The 15,751-nt window shown below is 42.6% G+C and overlaps 1 long non-coding RNA gene across 1 annotated transcript; it reads right to left on the bottom strand.

Moving 5' to 3' along the window:
* Positions 1-4,170: 4,170 nt before the first annotated feature.
* On the bottom strand, positions 4,171-13,761 carry LOC137204194 (uncharacterized). Its single transcript, XR_010933461.1, has 3 exons — positions 13,643-13,761; positions 4,434-4,491; positions 4,171-4,333 (listed from the first exon to the last, which is right to left on the bottom strand). It is a non-coding gene; the product is annotated as an uncharacterized lncRNA (long non-coding RNA).
* Between the last annotated feature and the right edge of the window lie 1,990 nt (positions 13,762-15,751).

The raw sequence follows: 15,751 nt of genomic DNA, 5'->3' as shown, positions 1-15,751 counted from the left end.
TGGCACTCTTGCTTGACATTTAAAATAAGTGCCTATTAAGCAAATGCACATTTACAAAAAAAGAGGGAAAGAAAAAAAGAGAGAAAAAGAGAGAAAGAAAGAAAGAAAGGAAGAAAGGAAGGAAGAAAGAAGGAAGGAAAGAAGGCAGGAAAGAAAGAAAAAGAAAGAAAGGAAGGAAGGAAGAAACAAAGAGGGAAAGAAAATAAACAAATGTCTCTCATTAGCAAAAAAGGGCTTTCAGGGGCTTCCCTGGTGGCGCAGTGGTTGAGAGTCCACCTGCCGATGCAGGGGACACGGGTTTGTGCCCCGGTCTGGGAAGATCCCATATGCCGCGGAGCGGCTGGGCCCGTGAGCCATGACCGCTGAGCCTGCGCGTCCGGAGCCTGTGCTCCGCAACGGGAGAGGCCACAGCAGTGAGAGGCCCGCGTACCGCAAAAAAAAAAAAAAAAAAAAAAAAAATTAATAGCAGAATTAAAATTATAACTAAAAATTCTTAAAAAGCGTTTTTTTCCTTAAAACTTATCACTTGCAAAATGGGTTTGCCTATTCTCAGTCTTCCACAGCATGACATTTTGAAAAGTCATTGCCTTAGTCATTCCCATAAAATATTTTTAAACTTGATGAACAGCAAGGGGTCAGTCCTGACTTTATCGGTGTGTGTATTTCATGACAGCCAGGTGTTTGAGAATAAAGACATTTCTTCAGTACAGACCTGCTTTTCACTTAAAAGCTGCACATTAGTGCCTGGGAAAGGGAAAAGATAGATAAAGAGAGAGAGAGGGAGAAAGACAGGGAGGGAGAGAGAGAGAGAGAAATACTAGGTAGATAGATGATACATAGATAGATAGACAGAATACACTGATAGGTAAGAGATGACAGATAAATAGATAAATGATAGATAGATGACTGATAGAAAGATAGGTAGATGATAGACACAAATAAATCTACATACAGTTGACCCCTGAACAACATGGGTTTGAATTTCATGAGTCTACTTATATGGGGATTTTTTTTAAATAGTAAATAGTACACAGAATGTACAATCCTAAGAGTGAACCCTAAAAGTATGGAATTTCATGTTTCTCATATGTCCATATAGGTTCATCCTTGGTAGAAAATATACCGTTCTGGTGAGTGTTATTGATAATGGGGGAGACTATGCACCTGTGAGGACAGGCGGTAGAAGGGAAATCTCAGTTTTGTTATAAACCTAAACCTGCTTAAAGATAAAGCTTAAAAACTAGTAAACAGTACAGTGCTACACCATCTGTAGTTGGTTGAATCCATATGTGTGGAACTACAGATGTGGAAGAACTGTGCATAGGGAGGACTTCACTATAAATTATACAAGAATTTTCCGTGGCACAGAGGGTGGGTGCTCCTGACGGCTGCACTGTTTGAGGTTCAACCGTAAATACTTGCATTCATTCGTACATACATACACACATACAATCCTACATCATGTGCTCTTTGGAGCCCCACTTTCTTCATTCCATAGGATCATGTGACCCACTATTAGTGCATACGACAGTCCCATCATTCTCAGTGCTGCGTAGTACGCCAGTGAGTGAATAGACCATGATTTAGCCAACCATTCTACTGTGGGGTGTGCTTTTGGATACTTCCCTCTTTGGGGCTGTGACAAGCAGAGCTGCCACGGACATTCCGGGTGTGTCTCTTGGGGTGTTGCATGTGCACTTCCAGGGTGCGTGCCCACACAGGAATCAGGAGGAATGCACGTGCACAGCTTTGGGAGATGGCGCCTGAGAATTCATCAAAGGACTGGTACCAATTCACTCTCCATCAGCAGAGAATGCCAGGGTTCTGGTCACCCCGCATTCTCGCCAAGACTTTGCAAATTTCTTTTTCATCTGAGCCATATGGTGAGTGTATAGGGGTATTGCGTTAGATTTCCCTTGGGAACCTTTCCTAGGCTTCTTGGCCACTTAGCCTCTTCAGTGAGGTGCCTGTTCAAGACATGGCCTCATTGTTTTCTACTGAGTTTAGAGTGTTAGAAGTGAGGGTAGTTGTTACTCTTGGGGAGCAGTAGGGATGGGAAGGGGACGTGAGTGGCTTTTCTGGAGCCCTGGTGATGTTCTGGATTTTTACCTGGGTGTTTGGAGTTTGTAAAGTTCAAGCTCTGCACATGTCCTGTATAAACGTACAAAAAGTTTAAAAGAAAAGTGAAAATTACAAAAAAAAAATAGTAACAAGAAGATGCTCAAACCCTGGTGGGTTGTACACAAAGGATTGGAGAGTGGGAAGCATGGGCTGGTACAGCTGACGGGGGTCAGGACCTAGATGAGATCCTGACCTCATGGTCACAGGGTCTACAGTTCTATGACCATGTGTCTTCGCTGCCCAGCCTGGGCTGAAGGGACGGCGGCACTGCTCTGTGTTCCCAGATGCTCCTTCATCCTCACTCCACAAGCCATAATGGATGTCTTTCCAATCATTAATGTATTTATCACTCATATGCTTGAAAACCCTCTATAGCTCCCAGGATCCACTGAACAAAGAACAAGAGTTTAGCAATAACTCAGAAGACCCTTCACCGTCTGGCTCTCATCAACCAACCACATCACACGTGCTTGTTCCCTGTGCCTCTTCAGCTCCTATCTTATAGGCGGGGTCGTAAGTTCCCTGGTTCTACAGTGTAGGAGAATTTCCACTCTCCCCATTTTACGTAGGGGATAATTTGGTACATGCGAGAAGGACACAGCCGGTCTAAACGGAGGGAGACAGCTAGAAGCCTGTTACCTTTCTTTTTATCAGTAAAAGATCATGAGAGCATTTATTACGTGACTCAAGAAAATATTCTTTCACTTTTCTATGTACTCTGAATATACTCGTATGCTCTTCTCTTAGAAGCAACTGCTAGATAAACAAACAATAAACACCAAACCCATATGAGCACATGAGAGAAGATTAGATACAGGGAGGGGAGGGAGTGGGCTTGCCCTGCTGGTAGGGAGGAAGGGAACCCCCTCTGTCGTATGAATGCAGTCAGTATGGCCTGTTTTCCATTTTTCTTCAGTCTACAGGTCTCAAGCTCTACTCTTTGAGATACAGAATGCATTACTCGAGTCAATTACCTGTGTGCAGTTTCTTCTTCATCTCTCTCTTAGGCAAAATACTGATTGAAATTCAACCCGGAGTTACGCAGTCATGTCTGAAGGCCGTGGGCCCATAGCATTTGTGTGAATATTGTTGGACAGATGTGAGATGGTTCGATCCCAGATGCCTCCTCATGGTGCTATTCTAGATGCAGAGAGAAATATTATTGGAAGTATTTGTAATTCTCAGCAAATGTCGTCAAAATGCCCCCCAGAAACACATATGGGCTCATGAGCTGGCTTTCCATCCATACAAAGGAAGTGACTGAAATTCTATCTTCAGTTATAAATTAACTTGGGGAATTTGGAAACATCCCACAATAGCTCTGTGCTGGAGAGTCCTATGAATTTCAATCTGTCAATACCCACAAATAATTCTGGGACATTTAAAACACACAGACACGGGAGCTCGGGACATCTGGTTTACCAGCCTCTCTCCCGCTCGTTGAGCTGGTCCATGTGTTCCTATTGGCTGCCAGGAGCCATGATGATTTCACACAGGTGGATGCCTGCGTCAAACACATTTAACTCAATCGATGGGGTTATTGTTCTGAGGCCAAAATGTCTCCATCTCATATCTTATTTTTGTTCCTCATATTATATGATGTGGTGTTAATTTCTGAGTGACAGATTCCTCCCAGCTCTATGAAAACGATGGAGGAAATAAGAGAACGTCTGATGAGCACTCCCCTGGTACATCTTTTCATTTCACCAGTCACGCCGCAGCAGCGAAACAAATATCACAGTCTTGTGTAAAGTCTTATAACTAATCCAATAAATGATAGGAGCCTCTTAGCCTCAGCAATTCTCATTTGGGATGTGTTTCTCCTCCAATGTGTTTAATCCCCAATGATTGGTTTCGTGGTGCCACTAAGGTAAAAAGCCTTAAAGAACCTGAAATTCATTAGGATATGGCCTTCATCACAGCACAGGAATGGTGGGCTGTAGTCATCTCCCTTCTATGGATTGAATCTGAACCCACGTACAGGTATTTGCTGCAGGGGTCACTAACGTGAAAATGGAAAACCGTCAAAGGAAACTTGGAAACCCTGCTTGAAAACTGTGTTTGATTTTCTTCTCCTGTAGCACTGGAAGGAATGCTTGAGTCTCATTACTACCTTTCTTCTTGAAAAAACTGTGCACTTCATCTTGGCTATAATAACCAGTCAAGCCTGCATCCTGAGTTATCTCAACACAGCAAGCTCACTGCCACCCACCTGTAAAGAAGGAGAAAAATGCAGATTAGGTGACATCGCCAAAGTCCATCGCTTAATCCATAAAGATTAAAGTCGTTGCTCACTAACATGCACCTCTTACCATCCTGTTGAGGATTTCTTGAATTCAGGGAGAAACTGATGCCACAAAAATCTAATTTCTAGGAAAAAAATAAGGAAGAAAAAATAAAAAGGGATATATGCTGTTTTGCTTCTGTTATTTTCCTTTTTAAAAATCTTATCTCACCCCTTCCCAGCCCCCACCTAACTAGGGATCAGAGTTTTGCATTTAGATGGTCCAAAATCAGCTTTCTGAACAGGGGACACCTACAAAAGGATCACGCAGTTTATTCCCCAGGGAAATAAAAAGTAGCTATAAACCTGTACCAGGTGCAATGACAGCAATGAGACAGCATCATCATCACCATCATCATCATCTAACTGTAAAAACAATCATGAACAAGGATTGTGTCTCCTTTATTCACTGTTGTCTTGCTCGGCTAGGACTGCCATCAAAAATGCCACAGAATGGGTGGCTTAAGGAACAGAAATGTATTTCTCACAGTTCTGTAGGCTAGCTGTCCAAGATCAAGGTTGTAGCCAATTCAGTTTTTGGTGGGACTTTGCTCTACCTGAAGACAGCTGACTTCTTTTTGTGTGCTCACATCGCAGGGAGAGAGAGACAGACAGAGACAAAGAGATGGCAGGGCAGCGGGAGAGCAAGAGAGAGAGAGAGAGAGAGAGAGAGGGAGGGAGAGTGGGAGCGCTCTGGCATCTCTTCTTATAGGGGCACTAAACCTATGACCTCATTTAAACCTAATTACTTCCCAAAGGTCCCAACTCTAGATACCATCACATTTGGGGACTAGGGCTTCAGCATATGAATTTTGAGGGGACAAAACATTCAGTCCCTAGCACTGTCACCCCAAGTATAGGACAGTACTGGTGTGTAGTAAATGATTATCCAATATTCTGTGAAAGAAAGAAAGAAAGAAAGAAAGAAAGAAAGAAAGAAAGGAAGGAAGGAAGGAAGGAAGGAAGGAAGGAAGGAAGGAAGGAAGGAAGGAAGGAAGGAAGGAAGGAAGGAAGGAAGGAAGGAAGAAAGAAAGAAAGAAAGAAAGAAAGAAAGAAAGGAAGAAAGAAAGAAAGAAAGGAGGAAAGAGGGTTCCAAATTTGTTTTTTCTCTTCCCTTGGTACATACAAATCTGTACTGGATTTTTTTTTGCCAATTTAACCCCACCACTACTCCCTTCTAAGCCTGGGGACTACTTTCCAGAAGTCTCTTCCACTAAGAGGAAATTAAATGAGATTGGGAAGGCAAAAATGAAGCAAAAGCCATTATCACCCCGAGTCCATGGTAGATAGATGTGACGGCTTCACAGCACTCTGGACAAGCTCAGAGCAGCTTATCAGACTTCCTCTGAGCTCCACTGCTTCAGGCTGAAACCACTGTGACTTTCCCTCTGATCCCCCAGCTGCAGCCTCCAGACCTTCCCTCTCCCAGGTCTGCCCACAGTCTAACTCCAGTAGTAAACCTATTAAACCCCCAATACTGGATACAGACAGATATACTATCCAGACTGATACAAAATCCTAAAGGATTTTTTTGCTTTTGTTGTGTAATATTTTTATCTTCTTGGCATCTCCTCCCGAAATATTTTATCTCACAGAAGTCTTCCTAGCACCTGCTTTTTGAAGATACAAAGATGATTGGGATTTGTATAGGTTAATGAGAGGAAGATTATACTAGCAGAGAGCACAGGACAAACAAGGTCAGACCCTGGGAATAACCACGGCATAAACAGGTATGAACAAAGGACATGTGTACACGTTGTAAATGTGGTCAGGTGTGAGGCACACAAAACTCAGCCAACAAGAACAGGGGCCAATAGGCGCTTTCTCCTATCACAATTGCTATCAAAGAGGAAAATGTTTCCTAGGAGGAACCAGAAGACATCTAATGTCTGATTGGCCATAACATGGTCACATGCCCCATCTCTGGCCCAATCACTGACAGGGGAATGGGATTACCTGATTGGATTAGACCAATCGTGAAACATCCCCTGGGATGGGGGTGGGGCTAATGTTGCCCATCACTGTGGGCTCCCAACCTGGTCAGTCACAAAGCAGAGGATCTCTACACCAGGGGGTCAGGCATGATTCTAGGTGATAGGCAGTGGAGCTGAAATTACATTACAACTCAAGGTGACTAAGTGATTCCCTTTCTATAACCCTTTGGAACCTTCTGCTTGCATCATGAAGGAATTTGTTCGTTTGATGCCTCTATATCTCTGAATCCTTTCTGATACTCTGGAAGCTTCCTTTCTGACATAAAGGAAGCAGAACGCAGGCTCAAAGCCTAAGGCAAGTAGCAGCATCTAGGTCATGATGTTCTGTATTTGTTTTATTTCCATAATTACCTGCTATTTTTGACACATGATAATGGTTTTCCATTCATAGTATTTATGCAGTTTCCTGTTTTTAAGATTTCCTTTAAAAATACATTTATTTAAGTAAAATAAGAATTTTAAAGTAAATATTATGTAGATAATAGTACCAATATTATTGTGATGGTGGGAAAAGTTGTAAGAACAGTTCAACAAAAATCTGAAATTGGAAAATGCCGATTAAACGATAGTAGAAGAGAAGGTTTGGGAGAGAAATAGGCGTGCAAGGCAACAAGACCCCTAAGGAAAAAATGAAATCTGCCTCTAGATTAAGTTCTAAGGCAAAATAGGTATTTCTTCCTTCTGACAGCATCTCACCCCACCACAATAAATCTCCAAACACACAAATTGTTGTAGATTTAAACATCAAAACATTGTGTTTCAAAATTCACTTGAGCCAACAATGGCATTCTGCCACTAACAACAATAAAAATTCTTATTATTTCTGAAAACAGCTTGATATGTTCCAGGTCATTACTAACCATCTACTGATTTCTTGTTATGAAATTTGGAACTAAAATGACAGAAGAATACATGAACTGATATATGTGCATGTATAACACACACATCTACACACACATACACACAGTGTTTTAAATAGTGTTTCTTCATTCTGGTTCATGCAAACAAAAGCTATTTTAAAAATCATGGTGGGTAATATCAATATTTCTCACCCAGAAGAATCTGCTTCTTGCTATATATTTAAAATAGTCTCAGAGGCATAAATATATTGATTCTGGTTAGTACATATTTTGACAATGTTTTCCAGCCAGTAGACAGTCCCATTGGTGATGTAAAAAATGACTTTAGGTGATGCCCAGGGAGCATTTAACAACATAGGGTCACATCATGAGACATTTTATTTCAGTTTCGATTTTTATTTCTATTCTCTTTCAACCTTCCCCATGATATTGAGGAGAAAGTCTCATTTTGAGGGTGGGATGTCTTTGACATCTCCAGCCCTTACTGGTTTTCCTTTTCATCAGAGACAGCAATGACCATCACAGCCAGTAGCTTTGGCGAGAATCAGGTGGTATTTCTTTAGACCAGTTAGAATGTTTAGCTACGATGAACATCTGAAGTGGGCAGAGCAGATGATGAACTGGCTTGCACAGCCAGCAGTCTGGAGGAAGGCAGTTCCCAGAGATCTCAGTCTGTGCTTGTACATGTGTTTGTTTGTTTTTCTTACCTGGACACATATTGTTACCTGGGCTTCAAACAGGAAATGCTTACACATTAGCCTCCCAAGCAGGAAAGAGATGAACAGCAAGAGCAACAAAAGTCTTTGAAAGACTCTATCTTTTTCTTCTTGGAAAGTTTTTTTTCCCCCCGTATTTTGGTTTGTCTCTTTATTTTCCCACAAGCTCTACTTTTGACCACCCTTTCTGACTTTCTGGCCACTACTGGGTCACATGCTCAACCTTAGACCAATCGCAGGCAAGGGGGCTTGGTCTCCTTAGAACGAATCAGGCTTCATTCCTGGGACTGGGGGTGGGATATGGGACCACTCAGTACAAAGTTGGGATCAGTTGGCAGGGAAAGAGGAGAAAGGGCTTTGGTTGGGCAATGAGGAGAGTGGGTCACATTTTTATCTGCATAATATTTTTCTATTTAATTTCTGTTTATAACAGTGACATAAAACAGAAAAACAGTGAGATAATTAGAAGAAACACTACATTGACTCGATCTTATTAGGTAGCTATAAATGTGGGCTTGTTTAGCCCTTAGAAGAGGTTGTGGTATTTCCATACTTTTGTCATTTTGAACTATTATTTTACACACCTTTTCTTTGCTTACCAGATATTTTCTTAGTTTATAACTTTTCCTTGACCAAGTTGCCATGAATCTCAAATGAGGAGCATTTGAATTAATGAGGTTTATGGGTCATAAAGTGTTTTTGTCAGAGCAAAGAATGCCCTAATTATGTCTAGAGATACATGGAAAGCTCTCTGTTGCCTATCCCCAGCTATTCTACTTCTCCTCACTTTTTTTTTTTTTTTTTTGCAGTACACGGGCCTCTCACTGCTGTGGCCTCTCCCGTTGCGGAGCACAGGCTCCGGACGCGCAGGCTCAGCGGCCATGGCTCACGGGCCCAGCCGCTCCGCGGCATGTGGGATCTTCCCGGACGGGGGCACGAACCCGCGTCCCCTGCATCGGCAGGCGGACCCTCAACCACTGCGCCACCAGGGAAGCCCTCTCCTCACTTTTGCTGATACAATTCACTGCCTTAGGGTCTTTCTGATCTCCTTTGTCAACAGCATGTAACCAAATCCTTGCCAAAGTTACCTGTGGGGAAATCTGATTGAGGGGTTCTATAAAGGTATTTTTTATTAATTAAAGAGACCCCTGACTTTGTCCTGCTTTTAACTATGATCGGATGAGGGCGTGATGCTTGGAGCACTGGCAGCTATTTTGGTGTCATGAGACGGTGACCATAAGGGCCAAGCTAATAGACTGAAGAAACTGGAGCAGAAAGATGGAAAAATCCTGGGTGTTCAAAGATATCTACAAGCTTCTGAACCAACGATGTGGTCACCCAGCTTTAGACCTGTGTTGTATGAAATAGCAGAACCCTATTTTATAAATCCATCTACTTCAGTATTTGTTAGTGGGCACTGATACAAAGGTGCATTGGAGGATTCCCAATGAAACTGAGTTTCTAATGGTCAAATCCCCCAAACTATAATGCACCGGTGAAGAATATATTCTGGGCTCCCATGCAGTTTTCCCAGAGGTTCTAAAAATGCAGAACGTTTCCCATTGCTTTAGCATGAAACTGACCTTAGCACAACTACCCTTTCTTTGACAGTGCAAATTTCACTTTTTCACGTGTATGTTACTATTGGCTTAGTTCATGGCATGCATTCAGCAAAACATACAGACCCTTCCACCCCTCTATTCAACATTTCAGAGATCTGAGCTGGATATGTGAGTTTCAATAAAGAAAGATTGATAAATGCAGTCAAAACCATAGGGGTGTGGAATTGAGTTATGGGGGTCAAGGAGTCTGCCTTATTTCTTTTTATTTCAGCAAAAAGCACTACTTTCTGATACCACAGTCTTTGGAAATATCTCATGAGACAAATATAAAAGTACATTTCTTTTTGTCAGCTTGATGAGTGACCCAGTAAATTTCACCAAACTCTCTTAGCAGACTGAAAATATGAAAATTATTTTCCAGTTCAGATATATTTATTCTTCCTAAAAAAAAAAAAAAAAAAAAAATTCCAGCTGAAGCTGAGCTCCCTCCAATAGTTTCCAGGATTTTACTGGGTTTATAAAAAGTAATGATTTTATTAAACTGTAAAACCATGACAGATGGAGAAACTATAATTTAGAGAGATTAAACGAGCTGAATTTTATATGCCTCTAGCATTTAAGGCATTGAAAAATATCAAAATAATTGGAAAACGATGCATTGTAGACACAAGGCTATTTCTCAGCTGAACAGCTAATAACCACTCCTTACAAGGCTCCAGATGTGTGTTTCCTCTAATAATGGGGAGTTAAAAATAACACTCCTAATTCTTCCGCCAAATGACGGTCAGCTGTCCCGCTGCTACTAGGCATTCCACAGGAGGGAAGGGTGTTGAGTGCCTCGGAGCTGCTCAACAATAAAGAAATAAGCATGTTCATTCCATTATTCAAATGCACTCTCAATTTCTTCAGAACTTGCTCCAAACTTTTCCAAGTCGACTCATGATAATGAGCTCCTGGGCTTTTGTCTTGCAGCTCACAACTTCATGCTAAATGGACCGCAACCGGACATACTGCCAGATGAATATTTATTCGTACCGGATTGTTATTGGATTCCGAGTCTCGGGACCTGCTAGCATAATTCAATTCCCTACTCACCTTCCCAACTCATCCATCTTTGAGGGGGTAAAAAGCACGATGCTGGCATAAGCTTCCGGTGCTGCACTGAACATTTCTCAGCTCAAGGGACTGACTGTACAATCTGCTTGACTTTACAGCCCTTCTTCCAGCCAGAGCACAGGGTGGATGGTGCAGAGAGAGAGGCTGATGGCCTCTTGTGCTCAGAGTCGTAGCAGCCTCCCTCTCCGTGTCCTAAGGGCAGTGTTGGACTTTCAACTCAGGACTGTTAGAATGAGCCATGGATCCAGGGGAAGGGTTGGGTCTTGGTTCCAATTCCTACACCAGCTCGCTGGGCTGGTGGGCGAAGTCTAACTGCTGGGGCCAGTTCATCCGTAAAACGAAATACTAATATTCTGACCTCCCTGCCTCCAAGGTTCTTGACCAGATAAAATAAAGAGACTGTGGGAAAGCTTTTCACAAGATAGGAAGCACCCGGAAGTTGACAATCCCTGCCTCTGACCGTGGCCCCCTCTTTAGGGCCGTAGCCCCCAGGACCAGGATGTCACCCCATGAAGATAGACGTCAAACCCCACCTGGTGACTGACCTCCCTGGGGTCACAAGGGATGAGAGAAGAAAACACAGATCACGTGGTCATAGCTGTGACACAGTCTGCGACACAATCTCGACTCTAATCCCCCCAAGTCCATGTCTGCCTGACGAGAATGCACTGCAGGCGACGTGGGACTGGAACACAAATTTTTCTGTCCCACTGCCCCTTTCAAATCTGCTCAAGGGAGACAACATTTTCCTGATCCAACATGTTTTTCTGCTCATGTTTAAACAACAGACCCTTGGCTACTAAAGACTCAACTTTATTCAAAGGGAGGTTTGTAATTTCCCTAGTGATTACCGTGTCTTTGTCATGGCTGCTCAGACCGCTTCTGGGAGTTTATGCCAATTAAGCGACCCAGTGCCAGGGTTGACCAGGCCAGAATGACCAGTTAGGTGCTTCAGGGTTTGGGGATTGGAGCCAGGTGATGCCAACCCAACCCCCAGCGAGGGGAGGGGGCTGGAAACTGAGGTCACCTACGTCAGCATGTGCAGATGAACCTATCTACAAAACAGAAACAGACTTAGATGTAGAGAACTGATGTGGGGATGCCAAGAGGGGTGGGGGGAGACACGGATTGGTAGTTTGGGATGAGCAGATGCATGCAAACTACTATGTAAAAGATAGATAAACAACAAGGTCCTGCTGTAGAGCACAGGGAACTAGACCCAATACCCTGTGATAAACCATCATGGAAAAGAATAGGAAAAAGAATGTGTATATATGTATAACTGAGTCACTTCGCTGTACAGAAGAAATTAACACAACATTGTAAATCAACTATACTTCAATAAAATTAATTTTAAAAAGCTATATTGGCATGGTTCAATCACTCATCCCTATGTGATGAAGTTCCAATAAAGAAGCTCAGGTGAGCTTCCCAGAAGGCAATGCTTTGTGCATGATGTCACACATCACAGGTGGGAGGAAGCGATGCTGTCCAGGCTTCCGCAGGGAAAGGTCAGTTGGATCTCTCCCCCAGCATCCCTTCTTTTGACTGGTCCCAACTGTACCCTTTAGGTATAATAAAATTACAACCCTAAGAATCGCACTTTCCTGAGTTCTGTGAACTTATTCTAGTTCATTATTAAAGCTGGGAGTGGTTTTCAGAGACCACCAAACACAGCTGGTATCAGAAATGTCTCATGGGGACTTTCCCCTCTTTGCTTCCTTCTGTACGACCATCCATTGCCAGTTGAGGTAATGAACACAAACTCACTTCCTTCATTAAAATATCGCATCCACGGTACAGATCAAAACCATGTTCTTGATTTATCTGCCAACCTTCTCCCTTCCCGTAGCTTGGGTCTCCTTCTACAGGAAGCTTATGGTGAGATGTTTTTGCTTCCTGTCTTCTCCTTTGGCCAATTCTCAGCCTCTGAGTGATTTTGTGACCCCCAAGGGTCTGAGCAGGGGATCCCGAGAAGAGCTTCAGGGTCAGGAAAAGTCTTACTTGAACCGTTAATTGAGTGAAAGAACTTCATGCTCTCTGGACCCAGTACACGTTGATACAACATCGTTGGTCCCTTCGGAAATTCTCTGTCCTGCAGCTTCCATGACCAAGAAAAGCATGTCAGCCGTCCATCAGGCCACTGGCTCTCCTTCGGTAGCTCTGCCTAACTCTCCCCCTGGTGGTTGCTGCGTTCACACGGATCCCTCATCAGTGCCCTGGAGGACTTCACCCTGATTCTCCCTCAAACTCACCAGAGAAAGACAAATATCATACGATCTCACTTATATGTGGACTCTAAGAATATGATACAAATGAATTTATTTACTAAACGGAAATAGACTCACAGACATAGAAAACAAACTTATGGTTACAAAAGGGGAAAGGAGGGGGGAAGAGATAAATAAACAACAAGAATCAATAAACAACAAGGACCTACTGTATAGCACAGGGAGCTATAGTCTGTATTTTGTAATAACCTATATGGAAAAAGAATCTGAAAAAGAATATATATATATATATATATATATGTCTCTCTATATTATAACTGAACCACTTTGCTGTAACCTGAAACTAACATGACATTGTAAATCAACTGTACTTCAATAAGATTAAATACATACATACATACATACGTCCGTACGTAAGCCCATGTCTGGCCCCAGGAGCCCAGAATTAATCCATTGCTCTGAGACAGTAGTCTGGGGCTGGGGGCTAATGGCTGGCATACACATTTGTATCTGATAAGATAGCCTGTTGTTCAAACACATGTCATAGATAAGCAATGTTGTTGACATTAATTTGCCACTGGTTGCATAAATAACCTTTTCCTCCAAGAGCATGGATCATCGGTAAAATATTAAGTAACAGGTGGATGTGTGTCCTTCACATTGATTTATAAGCCTTTCTTTTCCCCTGGGTTTGACCATTTCTTTGTGATTTGATTCTCCCCTCCCAGCGCCTGCCCTTCCTGGGTCTCAGCGTTTACCTGAACCTCGGATGGTGTGTGGAGGCTCGCTTAGAACAGCGCCCAGAATGAGTGTTGGTCTTTTCATCTGTTTTCATCATTCGAGATGCACTTTACAGTGATGGCGCTTCTAGAAGTTGCTGACTGAAATAAAAAATGCACAAGAGAGCTGTGAGTTTCAGTTTTATTTGAGGACCTTACAGAGGACGATAGGCTGGGAGACAGCCTCTCAAAGAGCTCTGAGGAACTGCTCCTAAGAGGTGGGATGGGGGAGGCCAGTGTCTACACCTGTCATTGTTTGTCATTTCATTCATTGGGTCAGATTTTATCATAAACTTCATGGGTTGTTTAATTCTAAACTTGCAATAAGGGACTTCCCTGGTGGTCCAGTGGGTAAGACTCCACGCTCCCAATGCAGGGGTCCTGGGTTCGATCCCTGGTCGGGGAACTAGATCCCGCATGCCACAACTAAGAAGTCCACATGCTACAATTAAAAGATCCCACATGTTGCAACTAAGACCTGGCACAGCCAAAATAAATAAATAAATATTTTTTAAAAAAATAAATAAACAAACTTGTGATAAAATACCAAAGCTGTGAGCAACTCCCTGTTTGTTTTACATAATCTCAGGCCAAAGAAAAAAGGGAACAGGGATAGGTCAAGAAAAACCTTGGCCATTTAACCTGGTAAAATATTTTTAAATGGGTAGAAAAGTCAGCCACACACAGACCCCAGATTTCAAAACAACCCCCATCTCACTGTAAAGTGCTTTATCCCAGTGAGTAAAAAGGTGGCCTCTACTCTCTCAGCCTCTGCAGTATTTTGAGACCATCCTCAACCTAAAATAAAATAAACACAGTTCATCTAAGCAAGTGACCCAGACCAACAATTAAAGCCAGACTCATTTTCCTAATTCTCCTGAAACACAAAGATTAGCTGGTTTTAGCTATCGATAATATTCCAGGCTTCTTAGAGTAAGAGGAAAATTTCCCTGGTGGATTTTAATGCCCTTGGATGGCTATTTCGCATCTACAAAGTAATAGTGTTCCACGGGTCTCCAGCGAGGGAAGAGTTTCTATTCACCTCTTCTCTGCACTTGCCGATATATTTTAAGTTTTCTAAAAACAAACAGCAACCCACCATAACGCATATAAATTGTATAAACGCAGGAAGACCTCTTCAGTAGGTGCTAAAGAACTTTGAGACAAAAACAAAACCAAAAAAAACTTAAGTGCAGTATTTGCACTTTGCACATAAACTTCTAAATAAAAACTGTTTTTTCTTTTATGAACCTCGTTTTAAACTTTCTCTGTTCCTTCTATTTTTGAATCCAATTAGACTAACAGTTATATAGACAGGCTGAGATCTTGGGAGGAAGGCCTGGTGGCCAGTGGCTCCGTCCTCCTGTCTTCTGTTAGAAAAAGACCTAGATGAAGCTATTAGTGAAAAATATCTTTTTTCATATTTCCGAAATAATGCTGATGGGGAAGAGTGGACTTGGAAACCAGAGAGAGCATTTCGATTCATATTCTGCCAACTCTTTTGAAGCAGAAAATCACACTGCTGCTTCACACACACAGCTTCACAAAGACCTCTACCTCTCTGTCCACTTATTCACAGGCTCCTGTGGGGCTTGGAGAAAGACGAGGCTCGGTTTAGGGGGGATTGTTAAGACATAGCAAGCTATTCAAACCCTGGATTTCCAAGGAGAGTTGCTTTTCATCCTGAAAGCAAAATGTGCTATTTGCCGAAACAGCCAAGGTGATGCTGGCAGTTTTGAAAGTGGGTGTGCAGCTAACAGAGTCTGGAGGGCACTTGGGAAAGGCACTCACCTGTCTGCAGAAACACCTACAGAAATCTTCAGATCCAGCTAGAATTTCCAGTGGTTTTAGGTTTTCTCACGTCTCTAAAGCTCTGCCTGGTCTGAAGTATCAACGCCCTGGCGATCCTGGACCTATAGAAGCCCCTGCCCCTCCCCCAAACGCATATACATTAGGAGCACACAGGTACGTGCAGGCACGCATGCACACAGGTACATGCAAATTAAAAAAGCTTTTGCACAGCAGAGGGAACCATCAACCAAATAAAAAGGGAATGGGAGAAAATATCTGCAAATAAGGTACCGCTAG

This window comes from Pseudorca crassidens, chromosome 12 (assembly GCF_039906515.1).
Source record: "Pseudorca crassidens isolate mPseCra1 chromosome 12, mPseCra1.hap1, whole genome shotgun sequence".
Lineage (NCBI taxonomy): Eukaryota > Metazoa > Chordata > Mammalia > Artiodactyla > Delphinidae > Pseudorca > Pseudorca crassidens.
The sequence above is the reverse complement of the archived record's forward strand: the minus strand, read 5'-3'. Positions and strand labels throughout refer to the sequence as shown.